This window comes from Coturnix japonica, chromosome Z (assembly GCF_001577835.2).
Source record: "Coturnix japonica isolate 7356 chromosome Z, Coturnix japonica 2.1, whole genome shotgun sequence".
NCBI classification, from domain to species: Eukaryota; Metazoa; Chordata; class Aves; order Galliformes; family Phasianidae; genus Coturnix; species Coturnix japonica.
The window spans coordinates 7,585,532-7,607,558 of record NC_029547.1 but is presented as its reverse complement, the minus strand read 5'-3'; the positions used below and the strand labels follow the sequence as shown (position 1 = coordinate 7,607,558).

At 49.1% G+C, this 22,027-nt stretch overlaps 1 protein-coding gene across 3 annotated transcripts in view; it reads right to left on the bottom strand.

Moving 5' to 3' along the window:
* CNTFR (ciliary neurotrophic factor receptor) overlaps nt 1-22,027 on the bottom strand; it is a 165,466-nt gene that overhangs the window by 66,316 nt on the left and 77,123 nt on the right. The gene's annotated exons all lie outside the window — the stretch shown is intronic.

The window sequence follows — 22,027 nt, the reverse complement described above, 5'->3', positions numbered from 1 at the left end:
GGTCATGCAGGGGACCAGGGTAGGAGGGAGCTGCTGGGGATATGGCAGTGATGCCAGCCTGTCTGCTAGGAGATGAACAGCACTGTGTGAAAAGCAAATTACACCTTCACAACCATTTAAACCTCTCTAATCTAAAGCACCGTACTGGTAACGTGTGGAGGATTGCCTTTTAATCTAGAACATGAGTATAGGCTCGTTAGCCAGATGGCATCCATTTAGACCTAAATAAAGGGGAAGCTGCATCGGCCAGCAAAAAAAATAAAACAACAACAACAAAAAAAAAAACCAACAAAACAAAACAGCAAAACATATTCCATTAGCAACACAGCCCATGCAGGAGCCCAGATGGCTTCGAGTTTGCAGCAGGACATGAGATTTTGTGGGCTGGACAGAGAGGCAAATGTGGCTGGGCACACAGGTCTTGAAGGGCAGTGGGAGCCCAGCTCCAAATGTCTCTCCAGGGCAGTAATTGGGGTACTGAGAATGGGGAGTGCAGAGAAGAGACAGGACATTACTGCTGGATTGATGGCAAAGGGTTTGCACCACAAGGGCATGTGGTGAGAGCAGACCCAGTCCTCCCAGGTCACCCTGTGCAAATTGCTCTCCCTGTGCCTCAGTTTCCCTGCCTGCAAAGTAGAGATAATGGCCTTTGAAAGCTCCAGTGGAGAAGCACTGAGTGCTAATTACTACATCGTTATCACTCACTGTGCTTCTGTCCTGCTCCTCCTTCCCCCATGCCTGCTCCCCAGACTGCATCCTGCACTCATCCTCACCACACCCTCTGTGAAACTGCTGCCATTTGTGTCCCCATCCCAGCGGCGATGCAGCCCCCCAGGTGATCCCCCTGCTCACTGCAGCCTCAGTGCCGATGTTATCCCAAGCATCGCATTCCCCATTTCACATCTACTGCTCCTCCTGGGGATCACAACCTCCCACCCTCCCTGTTTCTCATCTTATCAAGTCATTAAAATAATTGCTTCTGCTTCTGCCTGCCTGCCTGGCAGCCTCCCCTGAGGCAAGACCCATACACAGATGGGTACTACGGGGAGGGGACTCTCAAAGGTGATGCTGCATGGCTTACAAGGGCAGAAGAGAGAGTGGGGAAATAGCCAAGGTCTTCTGGGAGCCCACAGTGCCCACAGCCAGCACAGAGATCCCACTACTCAGTTTTTTCCCCTGCAAAACTCACAGACATGAGACTCATCTCATAGACAAGCCCTGCAGCCAGGCAGGAATTGGAGCTATTTCAGTGTGAAACATCTAAACAAAACCAACTTCTCCTCACTCAAATCACAATTTCCCATGCAGCATTTACTTCGTTTGCCTCTTCTGCCCAAAGCCATTATTATGCTTTTTCTACATACATAATAAAACCTTCAGCATTTCTGCAGATGCTTCCAATGCAAATTTCTGTTGGCTGCATGTGCTCATCTAATGGTGTTTCTAACAGATGCCTGCACCCTAGCAGGCAGGTGCATGGGGCAGCAAGCAGCAGAGCACCAGCCGTGCTCAAACAGGAGGGACCCTGGGCTGTGTCCCTGCTCCTGCAGGAAACATATGAAAGGTGACAGTGGGGAACCGCATTTATATCACAGCAAACCCAGTGGTGGGGAACTCAATCTTCTGCAGAAAAGCAGTCTGGACAATATTTGATTTGCCCCTGTGGTGAATCATTTCTTGGCAGCAGAGTGGAAAGTGGAGCTCTGATGGTCATTCTTAGAGGCTGTTTCAATGTGGACATGAACACGGTTCCCTCCAGCAGTTCCCATTCTACACCAAATGTGCCACCAGCAGTGCTTCCCCTGGGTCAGACAGGCCCTGTATAAGCAATTTGTGGCCAGAACTAAGATGTAAAGACAGGACTGGAGGCTGTTCCTGAACTAGGGTGAGGGGCACAGTGTTGGGATGTGAACTGGTGTGGTGTGATGGGGTAGGACTGGCAGCAGAAGGATGGGGAGTGGGTATCTAGCCAGAAAGCGAAATGCCAACCTCTTCTTCATATTCCCAGGGTCTTCCTCTGCATTGGCTGAGATCCCTTCCCACCTCCTATTAATAGGATCCCTAAAGCCATGGAGACACTTGCTGGTTAATGAGGTAGCAACCAGCTATGGCCTGCTGAAAGCTGCTTGGCCATCCTGCGAGCATCTGCCAGAAATGTGTAGAAAAAGCCTTGGTTTCCAAACCTCATGCTTGCACGACAGCCTTCTGTCAGTAAATTCCTCCCAGCTCTGCTGTTACAGGGCCCAGCTCTCAAGTGGTGATCCAGGAGAGAAAAAAACCAAAAACCTCAATTAACTCATTTCCTCCCTATGTGTCTCCATTGCAGCTCTGCCAAGAGCCGTCCATGGGCTCTGCAGTGCCGGCACTCCAGGCATTGTGGTGAGCCCACACTGCAGACACCAACAGCAGCTGCTGTGGTACACCTGCACTGATGGTAGGCATGAAGCTCTGCCTGTGCTGCAGGTGCCCATAACAACACTGCAGCACACCTGCACTACAGATGCTGACTGCTGATGTTACAGCACACCTGTCCTACAGATGCTGGCTGTAATTGCTATTGTCTGCCTGCACTGCAGGTGCTGACTTTGGACACCCCAGAACATCTACATCCTGAGGAGCTGTGACAGTTTTTCCTACTTCTGGGGCATGATGCTACACCCATACTGCAGATAATGACTGCAAGCAGTACATAGAATCATACAGAACCACAGAATGGCCTGGGTTGAAAAGGACCACGATGATCATCCAATTTCAACCCCCCCACCATGTGCAGGGTCACCAACCACCAGACAAGGCTGCCCAGAGCCACATCCAGCCTGGCCCTTAGTGCCTCCAGGGACGGGGTATCCACAACCTCTTTGGGCAACCTGAAATCCCCACCACTGGTTCCCACAGGGATTTCACTTCTTGTGACAGTATAATGGGGGAAAACAGACAACAATACCCTTGTTGCTCAACATATAACATGAGAGGCTCATTTGCAGACCTAAAGCTCTGTTGCTTTACAGTGCTCCATCTTCCTTGGACCTCATTTTTTAGTTCAAGAGAAGACAGGCTGTAGGATCTCTTTATATGTGCTTCATAAAGCCTTATCGGCAGGGTCAGCCCTGTCACTTGAAAGGGCTCCTTAAATCTAATTTGACTTCCCATTGTCAAAATGGTGATTAGCACACTGTTCACTAAGACCAAGCACTGCTGGGCCAGTTGAAATTAATTGACTCCTTGATCTTAAGGATTCCATCTCTTTCCTGCCTGGAAGAAGGAAAGATGGATGGAAAATGAAGGGAAGTCTTTCAGAAAAATTCCCATCTGTTTTGGTTGAAGACATGCGCATCAAGGCAGCCACACACTTAGAATCCCTAAGGTTGGAAGAGACTACTAAGACCATCTAGTCCAGCTGCTTGAAGGGCTCTTGGCTCTACCACACGAATGTGAGCATCCCAGGAAACATCACAGGCTGGTAGGGGAACTGCCTGCTTGGACTCCAGGACAGGTAATTTCTGGCTTGTGTGGATCACAGACACGTGATGGGCAGGGAGCTCTGGACTGGAGATCCCCAGGACAACCAATCTCAGCCACTGCCCTGTGTCTGCAGGGCTGGGAGCATTTCTGCTCCAGGAACAGGATGGGTACCTTTCCTTTCAAGCCAGCCCTCTGCAAAATGACAAAGTTGAGTCTCACCACATCAGGACTCTGTGGACAACACCTTGTCCCTAAGAAATGGCCAATAGGTGCTACAACCTGCTCTCCTCCAACGACAGGAAGGGGACCATCCTTGCAGCATGGCTCTCTGCCAGGCATGCCCAACCTTCTTAAAGATCACCCAAGCACATTACTGGGATCATCTCCAGCAGCCCTGTTTATGAACAGCCCTTGGCTACACAGCCATCGTTCCAGTCTAATGCATGGGCAGTTGCCTGCTGCTGTCTGTCCCCTCTTCCTGCCTCACAGAGGGATGTTTCCTGCAGCTTGTACCTGTCCTCACCACTGCCACCAAATGAACCAGCCTATCTGCAAGCGGAGGGCAGCGGTCCAAGCCCAGCCATCTGTTCCAGTGGTGATAAAAGGCAACACAAAGCTTGGCATACTAATAAGCGATGCGTGTCTTCAAAATTGGTTCTGGGAGAAAGCATAGGAGGGCAGGAGGAGGCTGAATCCTTACAGACATGGGTTGTAGAGAAACATCACCCCTGAGCCTGTTCTTCACCAACCCAGTGCACACAGGGCATGAAGCGATGGTGAGCATGTATACATGAAACCCAGTCCTTCCCCCTCCAAACTGATGCGCTGAGATGGAGGAAACAAGAACAAATGGCATTTTTTTTCAGTCACTGTTGTGTGTTCCCCCCTTTTTCATCAACCTTCTCCAGCACTGAGCACTTCCTGGCTCTCTGCATAGATGTGCTGCAGGAGTCAATCAACAGTTAGCTTCTATGAAAGAAGTGCCATAGCTTTTTTAGAGCCTCTGTTTTGGGCCTTGGGTTGTACTTTTCCAGAGGTTCTTCCTCTTCACATCCAAGGGAGATGCACCGATAGGTGACAGGAGATTCTCAAGGATCCCATGTTTCCTAGTGCACCTCCCAGGAAGGTGGAGAAATCACTATGACCACTGTGTTTGGTGGAAGGTCCTGCTCCTTCCACTTCTCCAGGAAAACACTCCTAATGCTGCAATGGATTTTAGCATATGAACTTTCAGTATTCAGGCATGAAAACAAAAAAATAATGATGATGGGGAAAAAAACAAAACAAACAAACATAAAAAACAGACCCTAAAACATGTCTCTAAGTAAAAAGCTCCAGAACTTTTAGGAAGTCCCTGTTGCTGCAGTCTAGGTTCAGCCTGTGATATCCAGTCAACGCTTGCAGCACTTCTTTTGCTGTTCATAGGGCAACATCACCCGTCAATTTCTCCCATGATTTTGCTCAAAACCCTGCTTTTTGCCCTGAGGACAGTCTGTGGCCAAGCTGCCTTATGAACTCACAAACATGCCTTAAAAAGCTCCAGGGCAGAGAAAGACATCACAGCATTAAAGTCAAACACCATGTCACAGTCACACGTAGTTCTAAGCGAAGCAGAGAGGAAAGGAAAAAACACAATTAGGGAAGGAGGGGGAAGCCCAGAATGACATGCTAACATTTTGCATCAGAAACCCTGTTTGTATTGTTGCTCTGGCATGGTGGAAAAGCAGAGTTCCAAACAGTTCCAACTGCTGCTGCTTTTGCTTTCTTAGTGCAGGAGGATCGGGCTGTTCTCTATGGGATGCTGGGTGCAGGTGGTGGCTTGGGATGCTGGAGACCAGTACTCCCCATACTTCTTTGGTACTTTGGGGATATCTGTCTACTTGCTGCTCTTTCTTTATCCCAATGGCCCCACACTGCCCCCACATGCCACAGCAGCCCTCAGTGTTTTGACTAGGCAAGTAAAGCAGTGACTGAGGAGGAATCCGAGGCATGGGGCTGCCCAGTGATTCCTCAAGGCAGCATTGTGGGGAAGCTCATTTTCACCTTTGGTGACAGCCAGCAATACCAGGGGCTGCCAGCAGCCCTCTGCCAGCAGCAGGGATGTGAAGGACAGTGAAAAGACCAGAGTGACATGCTTGCTGCAAGAACAGCCTCCTTGGACAGCAGGAGGAGGAACCTTTCCTTTGCACCCCCAAGCATCCTTCTTTGCCTGCTATGTTGGCAGCATTTTCAGCAAGATCTGGGCCTGCCAAGCATTGCTACACAGGAGCACACACCAATGCTGCACTCCACCAGCAATGCCAAAAAGGGCCAGAGGCTGATGCAGCTCACCTGGCCTCCAATGAGTTTTCGAAGGGCTTCCCAACCCTGCAGCCTCCCAGACCACCTCCAAGTCCTCCCCAGGGTCCCCTGCCCGAGGTCCTGATGCACCACACCAGCGGGAGCAAGCAGAGAACAAGGAGGAAGAAGCAGGGCTGTCCTGAAGCAGCTGCGCTGAAATAAAAGGCACGAAAGCCTCTCACCCAAAACTACAGGAAAATTTAATTATCAAGGACAAAACACCATCTGTTTGTGTGGACTGTGACCTCATGCTGGCCCCTGGCTTTAACAGCTCTTAAATTAGCATGTTTGTTAGGGGGTATTAGCTGTTTGACATCAGGGAGGCAGTTCCATGGGGGTGAGGAGGGGGGGATGGGGCAGCTGTGCTGCAAACACGTGCCTGAACAGCATGGTGAGCCCAGCAGCAGGGCTGGGAGGCAACAGGGGACCACAGAGCAGCCTGGAAGTGCATGGGTCTAGCATGCCCGCAGTGCAAAACCACCCCCAGTGCATGAGCAGCACTGGTAAATACAACTTTGGAAGTGAACATCCCTTTTGGGTTGAGGCAATGAGCCCAAAATCATGGCACAGAGCTGCTGTCAGCTGAGCCTGGGCACTGAAACTGCACAGTCTTTGAGGTCCCCTCTTAAGGTCCCTTCCAACCCAATCAACTCTGTGATTCTGTAATTTTATGATTAATATGTGCTTGGACGATGTCTCAGCTCTCGGTCTCTTTCCAGGTGTGCTGCCAAAAAGGAAAGAGAGAACAAGATGTCTGCAATAAGAGTTTGCAATTGAAAGACAGCAATTAAATAGATATTCAATAATGAGGAAAAACTGGTTAAAATGAAATTTGTTTCTAGCCCTGCAAGGAAGAAAAGACACAAATACTGTTGGCAAGCCCAGGAACTGATTCATCCCCCTGTCAGTGCCAAACTGAGGTATAGTATCCACACTACTTTCTTACCTACCAACAACAGCAAGCAAAAGATGGTCTGAAGCCTGTCTGCCTACTTGAAAGAAAAACAACCAAGCTCCACTTTGTTAGATTCCAGAACATTTTTCCCAAGCCCTTCTCCTCTCTTCTAGCCCTCCTCTCCCATTCCCAAGCCCAAACAAGCCAGCTCATATCCAGCCATGCCACTTCCATCTATCTTATAACTATCCAACTGCAGCGCTCCTGTGCTCACAACAAACCATCATCAGAAGGTTCACCACCACCACCCATGGGTGTCCCTCCTCAGGCTCCTTCCCAGTGATCACTGCACTGCTTACACCTCTGCAAGCACAGGATCCCCAGTAATCAGCTGCATTTTCATACAGCTCAGCGGGGGAGACTTGAGCAGCCAATCTTCAGCCACTTCCAGCCTTCCCAGAGAAATCAATCCCTCAGTGAACAGGCGCCAGTGATCTGCATGTGGTGTCTGTTGTCCATGTGAGGGTTTGAGTGGATGCTCCAAAAATGATGCCTGTGCCTATGTCTGCAAGCCCTATATCCATGTTCAAAACAGGTCAGACCCAGCCTGTTCCCTCCAGCCACTCCATCCCTGATCTGGCCCCAGGGGCCTTCCTGTACCTGAACTGTGCTTCCAGCAGCCTCCCCACTGCTTGTGGCCGGACAGATGCCGACCATGTGTGTGCTTTAACTCTGGACCCTTCCTGCAGGCTCCAGAGCCTTCCACCAAAAAAAAACCAAAAAACAAACAACAAACCTCAAAAAAAATACCAGTGGCCTCCAGCCCCTTCCAAAACTCTGCCTGAATTCGACCTGCTGGGACATGGCTTGTTTGTTTGTTTGTTTTTTAATTAGAAAATATTAATCAGCATTAAAAAATAATAATAATTTTTAAAGTGTCAACCAGCTGGGGCTGCAAAAGCTGTGGCGTTTTGGCTCCCGACCGAGCACTTTGATAGAAAGGCTCTCTGGAAAACGCCATAGAAAATATTTAATTTCTCCCAAGGTCTGCATATGGGGCTCATCACTCGCGCATATTACACAGGAATATTCATGTGCGCTGGCCTCCTGTTACAGGATGATGAGCGTTTGCTGGTGCAGTGTGCAAGACAGGCTCCTTCCTTTCCTTTGCCTTCACTTTTTTTTTTTTTCCTCTTTTTTCTTTTTTTTGGAAGAAGAAAGTGCTGTATTTCGCCTTCTGTCTCCAACTATTCCTCAACGGCAGAAAAAATGAAAAGCTGAGCCAGCCACTGGCTGGTCCACCCACCTCCATCAGCAGGACAACACCACGGATGGGAAGTAAACAGGGGAAAAACACACTTCTGCCCCCTTTTTGCTCCCTCCTAGATACTCAGTGTCACATTAGATAGGGCCCTGGGCAACCTGATCAGGTAGATGGCAAACCTGCCTAGGGAAGGTATTGAAACTGGATGGTCTTTGAGGTCCCTTCCAACCCAAGCCATTCTGTGATACAGTATCCATTAATTCCCTACCTGGATGGAGGAGCCAGTCAAACACTACTTCTGAAACACACATGAAAGGAGTAAAAACTACTGAATCTTTCAATCAGAATTTCTGAACAAAATGTTCATACCTGTATGCATGAGCATACAGACACACACATACATGCATACCTGCTATCAATTTTATTACTTTGGCAATCTGTCCCAAACAGAAAGGAAGTCTGGTGCCAGGTTAATGCCTACACAGGGTCAGCCAGATCTCACTAAGGAGAAAATTATTCAAGGAGAGAAGAAAGCACACCTTAAAGAGCCTCTGAGACACTGCTGTTCTGGGGCAACTCCACTACACAGTGGGCAATGCTGATCCTTGTAAGTCCAGTGACAATTATTGTGGTCACAAGGCTGAAACTTATGAGGGGTGATTGAGGGAACGGGGATTGCTCATTCTGGAGAAGAGGAGGCTCAGGCGAGACCTTATTGATCCCTACAATGCCCTTAGAGGAAGCTATGTTAAAGTGTGGGGTCAGCCTCTCCTACCAAGTGACAGGAATAGAACAAGAGGGAATGGCCTTAAGTTGTGCCAAGGGAGGTTCAGATTGGATGTTAAGAAACATTTCTTCTCTGAAAGAGTGGAGATGCAACAGCATTGGCTACCCAGGTTGGTGGTGGAGTCAGCATCCCTGGAGGTGCTCAAGAATGGTAGAGATGTGGCACTGAGGGACATGGATAGTGGGCACAGTATGGCTGGGTTGACAGTTGTACTTGATGAACTTAGTGGTCCTCTCCAATCTCATGATTCTATGAAGTTTCCCCATGGGGACTGTCACACACTGGACAACATCATGGGATCTGTGGCCTTGGAGGTTTTCAAGACCCAGGTGGGAGAAGCAAACAGCTCATAATGCAGCACTCACCCTGCTTGGCACTGGGCTACAGACCTCCCAAGGTTACTTCTAGCCAGGATGGCTGCAGAAGCACATTATCGCTAGGAAAAATTAAACACAAATAAGTCCCTTATGAATTCTGGGAGTGGGACAGCTCACTTTGGCACTCCTATCCAATACACAATTCTTTCCAACAACCCAGCGAAATGTGTCTGAATGAACCTGAACGGCTTCTTCACTCACTACTGCATCTTGGATGGAGACCACAGAGCTACACCATGGCACAGCCCTGGCCTCAAGGGAACAGCCTTCCTCCCCACTTCCAAACCTTCTGTGGTTTGGAACACAACTCATACAACACCAGTAAGTGATTAACGAGCAGCCAAGCTCATCAGCACGCACGCTGCGTGCATGGGCGCTTGTGTGCGTGCGCACTGCTCGGTGAGACTTGGCAGTGGAGGAGAGGTGGGGGGAAGAGCGCTGACAAGCAGATGATTAATGGAAATGCATGCAGGAGGAAAAGTAACGTCCGCTGAAACTATCAGCCAGAGCTAGCATGGGAAAGAAATTCGGAGACACCGTCCCCATCCCCTGCTCTCCATGCATCGCGCCTCCCAGCTCGGAGCTGCTCGCCAGTCCCTTCCTGGCTTCTATTTTTGCAGGTGCAATTTCATATTTGAAAATAACCATGCTGCACACGCACATATATTTCTTCCTCCTTGGCTCCCAGCTCATTGCATGCGGAAACAGCAGCGCTGGGAGAGCGAACCTCCCAGTGTGCAGCGTGCGGCAGCAATTAGACATCCCGTGTATCTCGTTACCCCGCACCTCTGGGTGCAGGCACCCACAGACCCACTTGCACCACCTGTGCTTTCCAAGAGGCTATGGGCTTGGAAATACACAGAGCGTTACTGCTTTACACCCAAATAACAGTGAAATGAAATAGAAGAAAACAATGAAAGAGGCTGAAAACTCAAGCCTGGCTCCGCTCCGAAACTCTGCTAGGAGTCTGTAAATTATATCCAAAGCAGAGCTGGCGCGAATGCACCATCAGCAAAGAGGGAGATCAGGCGGAAAAGGGGGAGCAAGCGTCTGTTCCTTGTCCAGTGCTCACAGGCTCAGCTTGGGTCACCAAATAAACTGCACAGCAGTGCACGCTCTTCCCCAGTATTGCTGATGGGAGAAGAATAGAGAGGAGCCAACCAGATAAGGAAGGCAAAGCATGGAGTTGAAGTACTGGGGATGTGATCACAGAATCGTGGAATGGTTTGGGTTGGAAGGGACGTTTATAGACCACCTAGTCCAACCCACTGCCAAAAGCAGAGTGATCTCCCACTCAGGTTGCCCAAAGCTCATCCAAGCTGGATTTGAACACTCCTAAGTATGGAGCATCCAAAATCAATTTGGTCAAACACTTTCCGTGCCTCCCCTCCTTTCCGGCAAAATTTTCTAACACAGTCTATAAACCAGTGTCTTTCTTACACTGGTGCTGGAACACCACCATTTACTGCCTTGACTTGGGAAGGTGATGCCCGGTTGAGAAGACCGCCTCAGAGAATTAAGCTGGGGGTGCTGTTCAGCACTTTGCTGCTCAGGTAATGACCAGAGCTGTGTGTGATTGCATTGGACTGCTTGGTGAAACACTTGTACAATTGACATGGTTTAACAGACTGCTGTTTATGAGACGGAGCAGTATTTAAAAGACACATTTCTCTCAGAGCCGCACATAAAATTTGATAGCTAAATAGCTGTAAATGCTACTGAAGTCTGACAACTCAAAGAGGAATAGAGGGTCTGTCATGCGAAGTATCCGCCAATACGCCCGGCCCCGCAGAGCCGACGAGACTTCCAGTCTCATAAAATCTTTTTTATATTGGAAGTGAGAATTTGTGTAGCGCATATGAACTCACTTTTATTGGGCTGGTGTGATGCTGAGAAAACGCAGTTAAAGTTGTACAAGTCCTCCTTGGAGCGCTATCGGGGCGTCTATAAATCAAAGGCTTTATCCTGGAACGTGTTTACTAAATAAACCAGCTTTAATTGAGCTTGTGCAAGCCAGAGGATGCCATTCACACAAACCATGCTCCCAGCAAGCAGCCCAACCCTGGCTGCCCTGAACCCACACAGCCTCTGGTGCACTGTATCACCCTGGGCCATTTGGGCACAGAGCTCCATGGAGTATCCATTGGAAATGGGGGCAGAGCTTCTTGGGATACCCACTGGAAATGGAAACAGAGTTCCAAACCGTACCCACTAAAAATGGGCATGGAACTCCACAGGATACCCACTAGAAAAGGGCACAAAGCACCATAGGGTACCCATTGGAAATGGGAAACAGAGCTCCATGAGATACGCCATAGAAATGGAGCATTTCCCAACCTCCACAAAGGCCTGGCTCATCTCGGCTGGGGAGAAAGATTTGGGCCAATCTGCCTTATCCCCTGAGGACTCCTACATCTCTACTCTACAGCTGCATTAATTATTTCATCTTAGTCTGGCTTCCTCATTAAGCTAACCTAGACATCCCACGTCTGAGTGACAGCAAGAGAGGCTGCCAGGACCCCAGCCAGCAGCGCTGGAAGCTATAGGTTTGATGTGATTTATGGGGACTAATATTACACATATCTCAAACATGCAATCTTCAGAGGACTTGAAGCTGCCGAGCAGAGCGGATGGATGGAGGAGAGCCCAAGCAGGACCAGCAGTGTAGCATCCGGACTTAGCCCAGGTGTTTGCACCTCACCTGTGCTCTTCAAGGAGGGTTGAGCCTTATTGTAGGTCTATTTCCCTGGAGGATGCCTCTGCCACAGCTGCCAGCAGCAGACCCCGGTGTGACAGCAAACATCTGCCCCAGAGCAGACACTGGAGAGCTCTTCCACCTCTCTCCACTGATGAGGGTTTGAGTTCAGCTAATTTTGGGATGAGGCTCCCTGTGGGATGTCTGGCATCTGTGGGCTAAAACAACTCTGCTGAGGGGCATTAGTCAGATCCCTCTTTTCCAATACTGTCAAATCCAAGGCTTTCACATGAATCCACTGCATTTCGCCTGCTCTGCAAACAAGTGTGTATAAATGCAAGACTTCAGCCCCATGGAAGCCTCCAGGGAAAATTCAAAGCAATGAAGAATTATGAGTTGCTTTTCTACGAACCCATCAAAAAGAGAGAAAATAAAAAAAACAACCAAAAACAAATGAAAAAAAGCAACTTGAAAAACCCCACATTAGTTTCCAGCCCCGTTTAGCCAGCAGTACAGGTCTTTTTCCCACAGTCTAAGGAATCAACACATTTTCAAATCACTCCTGCTTATGGTATTGAATATCAGAACATGACTGCCTTTCATTCAGCAGCTGTTTTGGGATGCCGAGGGAAAAGGCAGGCAGTCTAAACTTAGCAAAACACGTGGAAAGGGCTTGATGCATTTTAAAACTCGTTGCAGGCAATCAAAAGGGAAGGTAGAGGTCTGCAAGGGCTGTGTGCGACGAGGAGGGTTTGGAGAAAGCATCCTTTCCTGACTCCTATCACATCACCGGCTCAGGCTCCTTAGAAAAATGCCACATTGAGTGCTCATTTTTCCAGGAAAATCAGCGTTATCTCCTGATTCACCCACCTTCAGCCTGACATGTTGACCCCCCTGCATCTCTGTGCTGCTGGTGGGAAGCAGGTAGTGCCAAGAAGAAAGCCAGCAGCTCCCTCCCCTTCCTCTCTGCCCTGTCCTGTCCTGGGGATAATGGCACCACAGCAGCACTGACAGGCAGGGCAGACACTGTGCTCTTCCCACTCTTGAAGGCAGTTATTTAGCCTTGATGAAGCAATGCTATTATCCCATTTCACAGACAGGGAACTGCAGAGAGAAGATTCAGCTGGTGCTCAGATGAAACAGGGAGCAGGGGAGGAAGGCACCAAGCTCTACTCTTGCTGACAGCATCCTATGCACATCCTCTGCAACCTCTGCTCACCCCTTGCATATCCCCTGCAACCTCTATTCACCCACTAAAATCTCTGCACATCCCCTGCATTCTCTGCACATCCCCACCCCGGTGCAGCCCCAGAAGTAGTGGGGGCTTGGTGTATTAGAAGAGTAACAAACGGAGGGAGTAGCAGCAGCCTATGGAGGATTAACTAAAAGAAGTTTGCTTTGAAGCACTGGGAGGAGAAAAGCCCTGATTTCCTATGGACTTGCGCCTCTTAATCCTCCCTACACCGACAGCAATAGTTATGACCTCCTCCTGCTCATGCCTCGTCCTTTGGCTCACCCGTGGGGAGGTGAGGGGACTCCAGGGCTTACCCAAAATGCACTGACGAGGTCTGCCTTCTCTTGGGGATGCCTCCCTGGATGTCAAAGCCTCACTGCCATTTGGCAGAGAGATCCGAGCACAGCACCTTGTCCCCGTCCCATCCAATGAGTTCCACCTGGCCCCCCCTGGAGTGACCACAGAACTATAATGCAACCAGGTACACATGGAGGCAGGACTGCTGGGCTCCTAACAAAGACAAAGTGCCTCTCTCCTTCCTCCCAGATTGCAAGCAGATGTGTGCTTAAATTACCTGCTGCTGACTATGATGCTTAGCACAGCGCCATAGTCTAGGAGTAGAGTGAAGAAAAATGTGCAAAATGAATGAGGGGAGGATTAGCAGGAATTCAGGCAGCTCTGGAAGGGCAAAGTGTCACCCTTGCAGAAAACAAATGTCACTTCCTCTGCAAAAATCAGCTGCCCTCAGAAGGAATAAAGCTTGAGCCAAGAGAAGTGTATCCACTTTGAGACATGAAATCCTGACATGGTGAGGATGAGGATGTTGGGAAGAGTACAAAATGTGGTTGGGGCATTCAGGGAGCATACCCAGACAGCCTGCTCTGCCCCCGGGATGCCTGGTAACACTCCCAACTGTGGATATTTGGTTGCTTGTGGCTTGGACACAACACGTCTGCAACGGAACAGCCTCAAACAGGGAGAGCTCCTGCAAAACACTTCGCTTGACGTGAACGTGTAGTTCCTTCCTCTGTCATGCACTGCACTTTGCAAGGGAATGGAGCTGACTCTCAACTTTTGGGAGAGGAAGGATGCATTACCCAGATAAATAATATTTGCTGTACGATATCATGTACCAACACCATGAAACAAAGGTACCCAGAAAAACTGGGATTCCTCTTCCCATCCTATTTAGAGCCACACAAAATCACTGCAAGAGGAAAGCCCATGAACAGCCATTCAGTGCCAGTGTGGCACCAAGAAGAAAGCAAAAGAATGGGAACCACAGAGAAGCTGACTGCGCTTCACTTGGCTTCTTCCTCCAAAGAAACCCTTTGACCTCACATGCATGTACGGCTGTACAGCCAACATGTGGTTCTGAGAAGCCCCCAAGATGGGCGGGAGGTGCTCACTCAGCAGGTGAAACCATCAGCATTTTGGCCAGTTATGTCATGTTCTCTGCCACACAAGGTCACCCATTGGAAGGGCACTGAAGGTGCCTCCCATCTCCTTACAGCACCCCATGCAACAGGGCAGTGTTGTGAAGGCTAAGGCACAAAAATCCATTCCCTTCCCCCTCTTCTCTCTTGATCACTCTTGGTGAGCCCATTGGGGTCCCATATGGCGTCCTGCTTCCCGGCACAGCTCAGCAAGGAGCAGAGTCAGAGCCTGGGCTGCAGAGTGCTGTGCTGGGTTCATGCACGGGAAACAGAAGACTGGAAATCTCTGAAGTGCACAGCTGGAATCCACACCCCAGCCACGTTTTTTTTTCTTCTAAGTTATCACATACGTTTTTAAAAGCTGTCCAGAGAGGGCTCTGCTGTAAAGCAGCTTGGTGACTCTACAGTAACACCGCTGCCTGCCACACTGACCTGGACCTCTGTGTATTCCCCATTCCCACAGCCCATACTCATCTGTAGCCTTTACCCTTGGACTGTGAAATTATTTAAGGACAGGACTGTACATCCTGCTCTGCATTCCTCCAGCATCAGTGACATGAGGAGGGTGGGAAAGAAAGGATGCGCTACCCAGAAAAATCAAAGTCACTGGAGGATATCACATATCAATGCCATGAAACAAAGGTATGTGGATGCCATGGTGTTCCTCCTTGTCCTTAGATACAGTCGACACAGGATGACTGCAAGAGGAAAGCCCGTGGCCAGACATAAGATTCCGATGTAGAAGCAAGAAGAATGCAAAAGAACAGGAACCACAGCAGCACTCATCTAACCCTTGTACCACATACCTGTTGTTTTCCTATTTCAAAGCTCCTGCAACAGCAACTATATGCCTTGTCAACTGCTTAACCACAAAGTCTGCTGCTTGGGATCCTACCACCCTCAGGGCTCCATTCCTGCCGTCACCTTAAACCCAAACCCTGCTGTATGCAAGCTGCTCCCACGTGCACCATCAGCTCAGAATTCCAGGCAGACAGACACAAGACACTTCATTTCCAACTGAAACCATTACTCTTAGAGCCTAATTAGAAATTAAAGGCTCAACCTGCCATAGCATTTCATTTTGGCCAATGTTTTGCAAATAAACATTCCCTCACCTCCCTCCTCTGTGTGTTTCACAGACACCGGAGGGGTTTGGCCAAATCCAGACCCAGATGTTAGACTTGATCTTTATTGGTCCCTTCCTACTCAGGTTATTCTATGACTCTTTGCTTTAGGAGTACCTCTGATAAAGATCAGCGCCAGGGCCCCATGCCCAAAGCAGTCACCATACCAGGCAGGTCCCCAGCACCCCATATAGATGAACGCACCCAAAAGCATGGTGGGGGCTGCCTGCAGCACTGGACGGCGGTAGGGATGGTCACCACCTTCATCTCCCAAACCCTGTGCTCACACAATTCCTCCCCGTTGCTTCCCAGCCCTCTGTGAGGATCGCTGGGAGAACCCAGGATCCCTCGCCACCCTGCCTCCCTCCCACAATGAGATGGGAAACCCATTAAAAGCTGCGAGGAGCAAAGTCTCCACTGCTGCTCCCCAGAGGCACTTTCATAGTCAACTTGAGGAAATTGTTCCTGATATCCAGCCTAAATTTCCCTTTGTTGATTTTCAGTTCAGCAGCGGAAAGGTGGGAGCTGTAATGAGACAAGCGGGGCCGCTGCAGGGGAAGGAGCCGTCAGTTTGAGCGAGGCAATGCACAGAGCAGTGGTTTAAGTGGAGCAGCTATTGTGAAAATCCCAGAATCCTGCAAACTTGGGATGGAAAAGGTCTATTAGCTTTCCCAGTGGACTAACATGAGATTGTTCCCCCTTTTTCTAATGTCTCTCCCGGTCCAGCTATTTGATTGGGACCAGAGCTCTGCAGAAATATGATGGGTTGGCTCTTTCTGGTTTTTCCCCTTTTTTCTTTTCTTTTTTTTTTTCTTTTTTTATATAAATGAATTGCTGCACGTGGAATAAAATGTTGGGCTTTATGGCCAGATTTTGCAGCTTCATCCAAGGGCAATTTTTTTTTTTGCTGATTCACGTGTTTCTTCTTCTGCCCTGCAACATCCTCTCTTACTCTTCTGGCACATGAGCCAGGGCACAATGAGTGCAGCACTGGAAGGCTGTGTTTGTAGATAGAAGCTTTTCTAAGTGAGAAAAATGACTCCGAATAGCTTTCCAGGATAGGGCTGCTGCTCACTAAGACACTGCCCACCTCAGATGATCCCTGTCTGGACCCTGCAGGATGCTGTGCAGCAATCCAGCACCAGTAGAAGTTTGCTGCTTAGGAAGCCAAAGCCAACCTTCTTTTTTTTTTTTTTCCCATCAAAGTTTGCATCCAGCAGTTTGCCTGCAAACGGATTCTTTCGCCCAGCGCAGAGACAGGGCTCCCTCCGGAAACAGAGGAATCAAAGACCTTGAATGCACGGCGCAAACCTCCCGCTGGCAGATGTTTGCTTTAATCGCATGCCGTTTTCCTAAATGTCAGGTGCCTGTGTGGCAGCAGGAGGGCACTTTCTCCACTCTGCTTTTATGACTTGCAAATGCAACGTGGCCGTGAGCTCCCTGGAAATGTCAGCTCCTTTTTCCCGAGGACCTGCCATCTGTCAGCATGGAGAGGAGGGCGATGGGATGGGGGAGGGGGGAAGACCACCACCGTGACCTATTCACCGGGCACTGACACCCCGTCCCCATGCACTAAGGTGACAGTCTGCACACTCAGTATCAAGCAGAGCACTGGGGGATTAACACCAATCACACTTCCCAGCGGTATCACTGCTGTGAACTCCGCATCCTTGCAGTGCACCCGAGGGAGAAAGCCTCAAGCACAGCCCCTTACAATCAAATGCAGACGGTGGCATGCAGCAGCCTGATCCCCGCTGGTCATTTCCTGATGCAGGAGCGCTGATCTGAGGCAGACGCATACTTTTCACCCAGAGGCACATGGAAACTTTAAGACCGTGTTTGCCTGGGTCTTTGGACAGAAGGGATGGGGCAGCAGCGCAGCTCCCCGGGTCTCTGCTGACCTGGAGGGAAAAGCCCTCGCTCACTGTGGTTGGATAATGACAGGCTGTAAAGCTTACATACGACAGAGACACACCACAACAGAAAAACCCCCAAGCCTTAACCCCTCTGACTTTGTTGCAGGGTTTAACAGCAGGAAAAAAGCAGAGCAGAGGGAAATGAAACAGAGATTTTCTCCATCTCCTTCCTAAATACTCTGCGCTGCACGGTACATTGCAACTTTGGGATGTGGCAGAACACCAACTGAATTTTATGTGTTGCAAAACCACCTCCTCCGTAGCAGCTGAGATTTCAAGCGTAAGCTCCAGCCTGGGTAATATTTTTCACATATTGAGTCACCACTGACTCCGAAAATAACAAGGGAAAAGGGCTGGGATTTCAATGACTTTAATGCCTGGCTGAATCTGCTGAGAGCTGGGATAGCCCCACTCTGCCCCTCTGTTATGATCGCGATTTCATCCCAATGCAGGGATACCTGGGACAAAGCAGTGTAGCCCTCCTCAGGAATCCATAAGGTGTAGAAGTGTGGCTGATGGGGTGACCCTGCTGTTATTTCCCACCCCCGAGGCAGGACGACTTTCACAGCCCCTTCTTCCCATTATGGTAAAATTCAAGGCAGGTTCATTGCCTTCGCCTCTAAATGCCAGCATTCCCCAAACTGCTCAGCAACATCCCACTGGTGTGAGCAAAGCAAGAAGGAGCAAGAAGGGGGAACACAGGACTACTCCTCACCAGCCAACACAGTCCCTTTAGACTGTCCTTAAACTTGAATGTCTACCTCCCCAGGACACTTTCCCAGATAAATTATTCAATTCCCTGCTCTCCTCCTTCTCAGCACGGGAGTAACTGTCTCTGATAGCCCTTATTTGCTAAATAAAACACTCCTTGAAGGCTCCCCACAATAACATTTGCACAGAAAATTGACATTCTTCCTCCCTCCCCTCAGCCCGATGCTGTTTGTTTGTGAGTTAATAACTTGGATGCTCGGCTGAGCTATTGATCCCTCCTCGGCACAGTCGTTCTTTTGGGTACAAAATACACAAAAATAAAATAATGAGCTGGCAATGGCAAAATGATCTTGGTGCTGCAAGGTGCTCCGTCCTAGCCCCAGCCATAGAAGGCTGGATTTACTTCCCCCATCCCTCTCCTTCATCCTCATGGTGGGGATGGGTTGATGGCTGCACTAGGTGATCTCAGTGGTCTTTTCCAACCTTAATGATTCTATGATTCTAAGGAAGCCAATTCTTGCAGGTGGAGTGCTAACTTTCATAGCCTCAGATTAACATTTAGCATTAAATACATTAAATATTTGTTACCCAACCAGGCATGACGATGCTCACTTTTCCCTCCCCATGTAAAGCCTAGTGACACTTCCAATTTGAAAGCTCTCTGCCACCATGTGTTACTTCTGAGAAAATCAAACCGCTCAGCAGGAATGAGGCAATCAGGAGGAAATCCTGCAGGAAGTTATTAAAGCTGCTCACTCCAACTTTGCACTTCAGGCTTTGTGATAAGCCCTGGACCTGGGCTCAAGGCAGAACAATGCTCCTTGGCTTCACCCTATCCATCCCAATAGCAGTCAATAGGGAGAGGTCCTCCCTCCAATAACCACTGTCATCATGAAAGCTGGTGATGAGTCCATATGGGTCCCTTCCAACTCAGGATCACAGAACCAAAGAAGCACGGAACCACTTGAGTTGGAAGGGACCGTCCGAGGTGAACTGACCCAACTCCCCAGCCACAAACAGAGGCACCTACAGCTCCACCACGTGCTCAGAACCCCTCCAGCCTGACCCTGAGCATCTCCAGGGATGGGGAAGCTAGCAAATCTCTAGGCAACCTGTCCCAGTGCCTCACCACCCTTAATGGTGATATTTGATGAAAGCCAATGAAAGGAAACAGTTAACAGCACTGCAGTGCCCTCATCATCCCCCAGAACAGCTCTGGGATCACCAGGACATCGCACCACCTCTCCCAGAGGATCCTCACCCATGCGCCAATGTTGTATCTTTGCTTTGCAATCTGCTCACATGCCTTCAACTAATTGTTCTTCAGACTGCTCTTTCAGGGGAGATTTTCATGGCAAACAATCAATTTTCCCAAGCTGCATTTTCCTTCGAACCTTTTGATGTCTGGGAAAATAACAGGCAACCTCAACACACGGCTGAGTATCAGGCGAGGGCTGGGAAGCACTAAGCGGAAATGCATTTAGTTGTCTGGGTCAAAAACCATTTCCTTTGTTAAATGATTATTATTGTTCCAAGAGGATTTCAGTGGGAATTGAGGGTGCTTAGATAGATGGATTCACAGGTTTGCTGAGCTTCTATAAGGGTCTCTATATCCTCCACCATAATTCTACATCATAACTTCCAACACCAATAACTCTTCAATGACTCCCAACAGATATTCCTGTGCCTTCCAAAGCAATAACTTCTCAATGAACTCCAGACCTGCCAAATCGACTGTTTTCCCCCTGCGGACGTCTGCTTTTTGGCCCTTCTCACAGCCCCCTTGGGAACCCTGACCCATTTACCTCCCCTTCTGGTTCCAAGCTGAGCGCGGGGGGAGATGAGATCAGAAAGCGATCTGCATCGTATGTCAAGAAATAGCTCTGGTACTAAAAGGTTGCAGTCAGCTCCCATTTTCCTGACTGCTCTCATCATCCCGGGACGCAGCCCGCGCTCCTGACCTGCTCGCACAGGCGGCTCCCAGCGATCCCTTCCTTCCCCCATGCTCAGCAGATCGCTCATTTCTTCTCACTCCTACCTGAAAATTGCTACGAGCGCTTCTCGGCTCTCCCCTGGAGAAACGGCTGAGGTTACTCGCCAGGGTAGAGAACAAACACTTTAATAAGAAATAAATTGCAGTGCATTTCTTGGGTCGCCAAACCTCCGGGTTCATCCATGAGAGCACAGAGCCGCTACCTTTCTGGGCACTTGATCTTAACGACGTGTTAATTAAGCTAAGGTTAGAGTCCCTTGTTACCTTATTACTTTTGTTTCTATAACAGTAATGCTCAGAGGCCTCAATCAGGAACAGGCTTTTTTTTTTTTTTCTCTTTTTTTTCTTTTTTTTTTTTCTTTCTTTTTTTCCCTCCCTCTCCTTTTAAGTCACAAATTATTTCAAGATCTGGTAAAAATAAATGCACAAAAGCAGGCTCTGCTCCTTTCCAGGGGATTCTGCTCTGCAAGGGAAGAAAGGTCTCGACAGTGTGTTTGAATCAAAAATGAACATATGCAAGAGGGGAAGAATGATACGCTTCAAAAGTTTCCCTTTTTTTTTTTTCCTTGAAAGGATTTCTCTTAAACAAAGAATAAAAAAGAAAAACCCAAACCCCCAAATCTTACAGCGCTAGGTGCTGCACAGGCTCCATTTGTGCTGCAAAGTGAATACTGAGCAAGCTCAAGGCTGCCCAAAGGAAGGCGGAGGAAGGATAAGCAATTTGGCTCTGGTTTGGGGCTCTCCGGTTGCTGAACTCCTCTGAGCATTGGGGTCAGGGCTACTCTCGGGCCATCCCCATCCCCACTGTCCCCTCCACTTTAGGTGGGCGCAGAGCATCCCATCCTGATGCCCTGGGAATATCATTCCCCATCCCCACTCCTTTCCATCTGAGGGTAAACAAGGCATAGAAACCTCTCATCATTATGGCAAGAGAGTGAAACTCTTTTAGCAGGGCAGGCACCTCTGAGCATCGCATCTTTGCTGGGAGCTCAGGGCGTGCACTGCCCAGCTGTCCCACGGATGACCTGGGTTTGTAAAGATGCCATCACGCCCACACTATCCAATTACTAGGAAACAATTAAGCTGGCGGTGCACCTCATAACCACCATGGAGAAAGGGGAAAGGGAGCCACCTGCTCAGGGCTGAGCCTGATTTCTGTGGTTGATTTTAACCAAACGGAGCTTTTTTTTTTTTTGCTTGTTTTTCCCCTTTTTTCAGCTCAAACTGCCCTGTTTGGTTACTGGACACTTCCTAAAGCCGCTGGAACATTTCATTACAGTACAAGACTTCTAAAAGCCACTAGTGTTTCCCTACCTTGTGCTGAAATTGCCACTTCCCTTCACCTTCACTGCTGCTATCCTCACTGGGACAGAGCCGGTTCTTTCCCGAAACTTAACCCTTCACTTTGGAGAGCCTCCAGGAAAGTTTAAAACAGAAAAAAAAGAAAAAAAAAGGGGGGGGAGGAAGCCTTTTTGGGAGGATAACTTGTAAGGCGAAGGCTTCAGAAAGGTTCAGCAGTGGTTAAGCTGTGCCAAGGAGAGAAATGTCTCAAGAAAACTGAGCAAAAAGCAACCTTTCCTGCAGAGCACAGTGTCCCTCATCACAGCCTGACCCACCTGCGCTCACTTTGCAGAGGTCTGGTGGCACAAGGCAATGCCGGCACACACACAGTGATTTATTTGGAGGCTCTGAGCAGGAAGGAGCTGCACAACTGCACTAATTGTCTGCTGAACATCTGTCTCCCCCCTACTACCGTGGGGCCGGATGAGTCCTCCTGCATAACCAAGGATTAG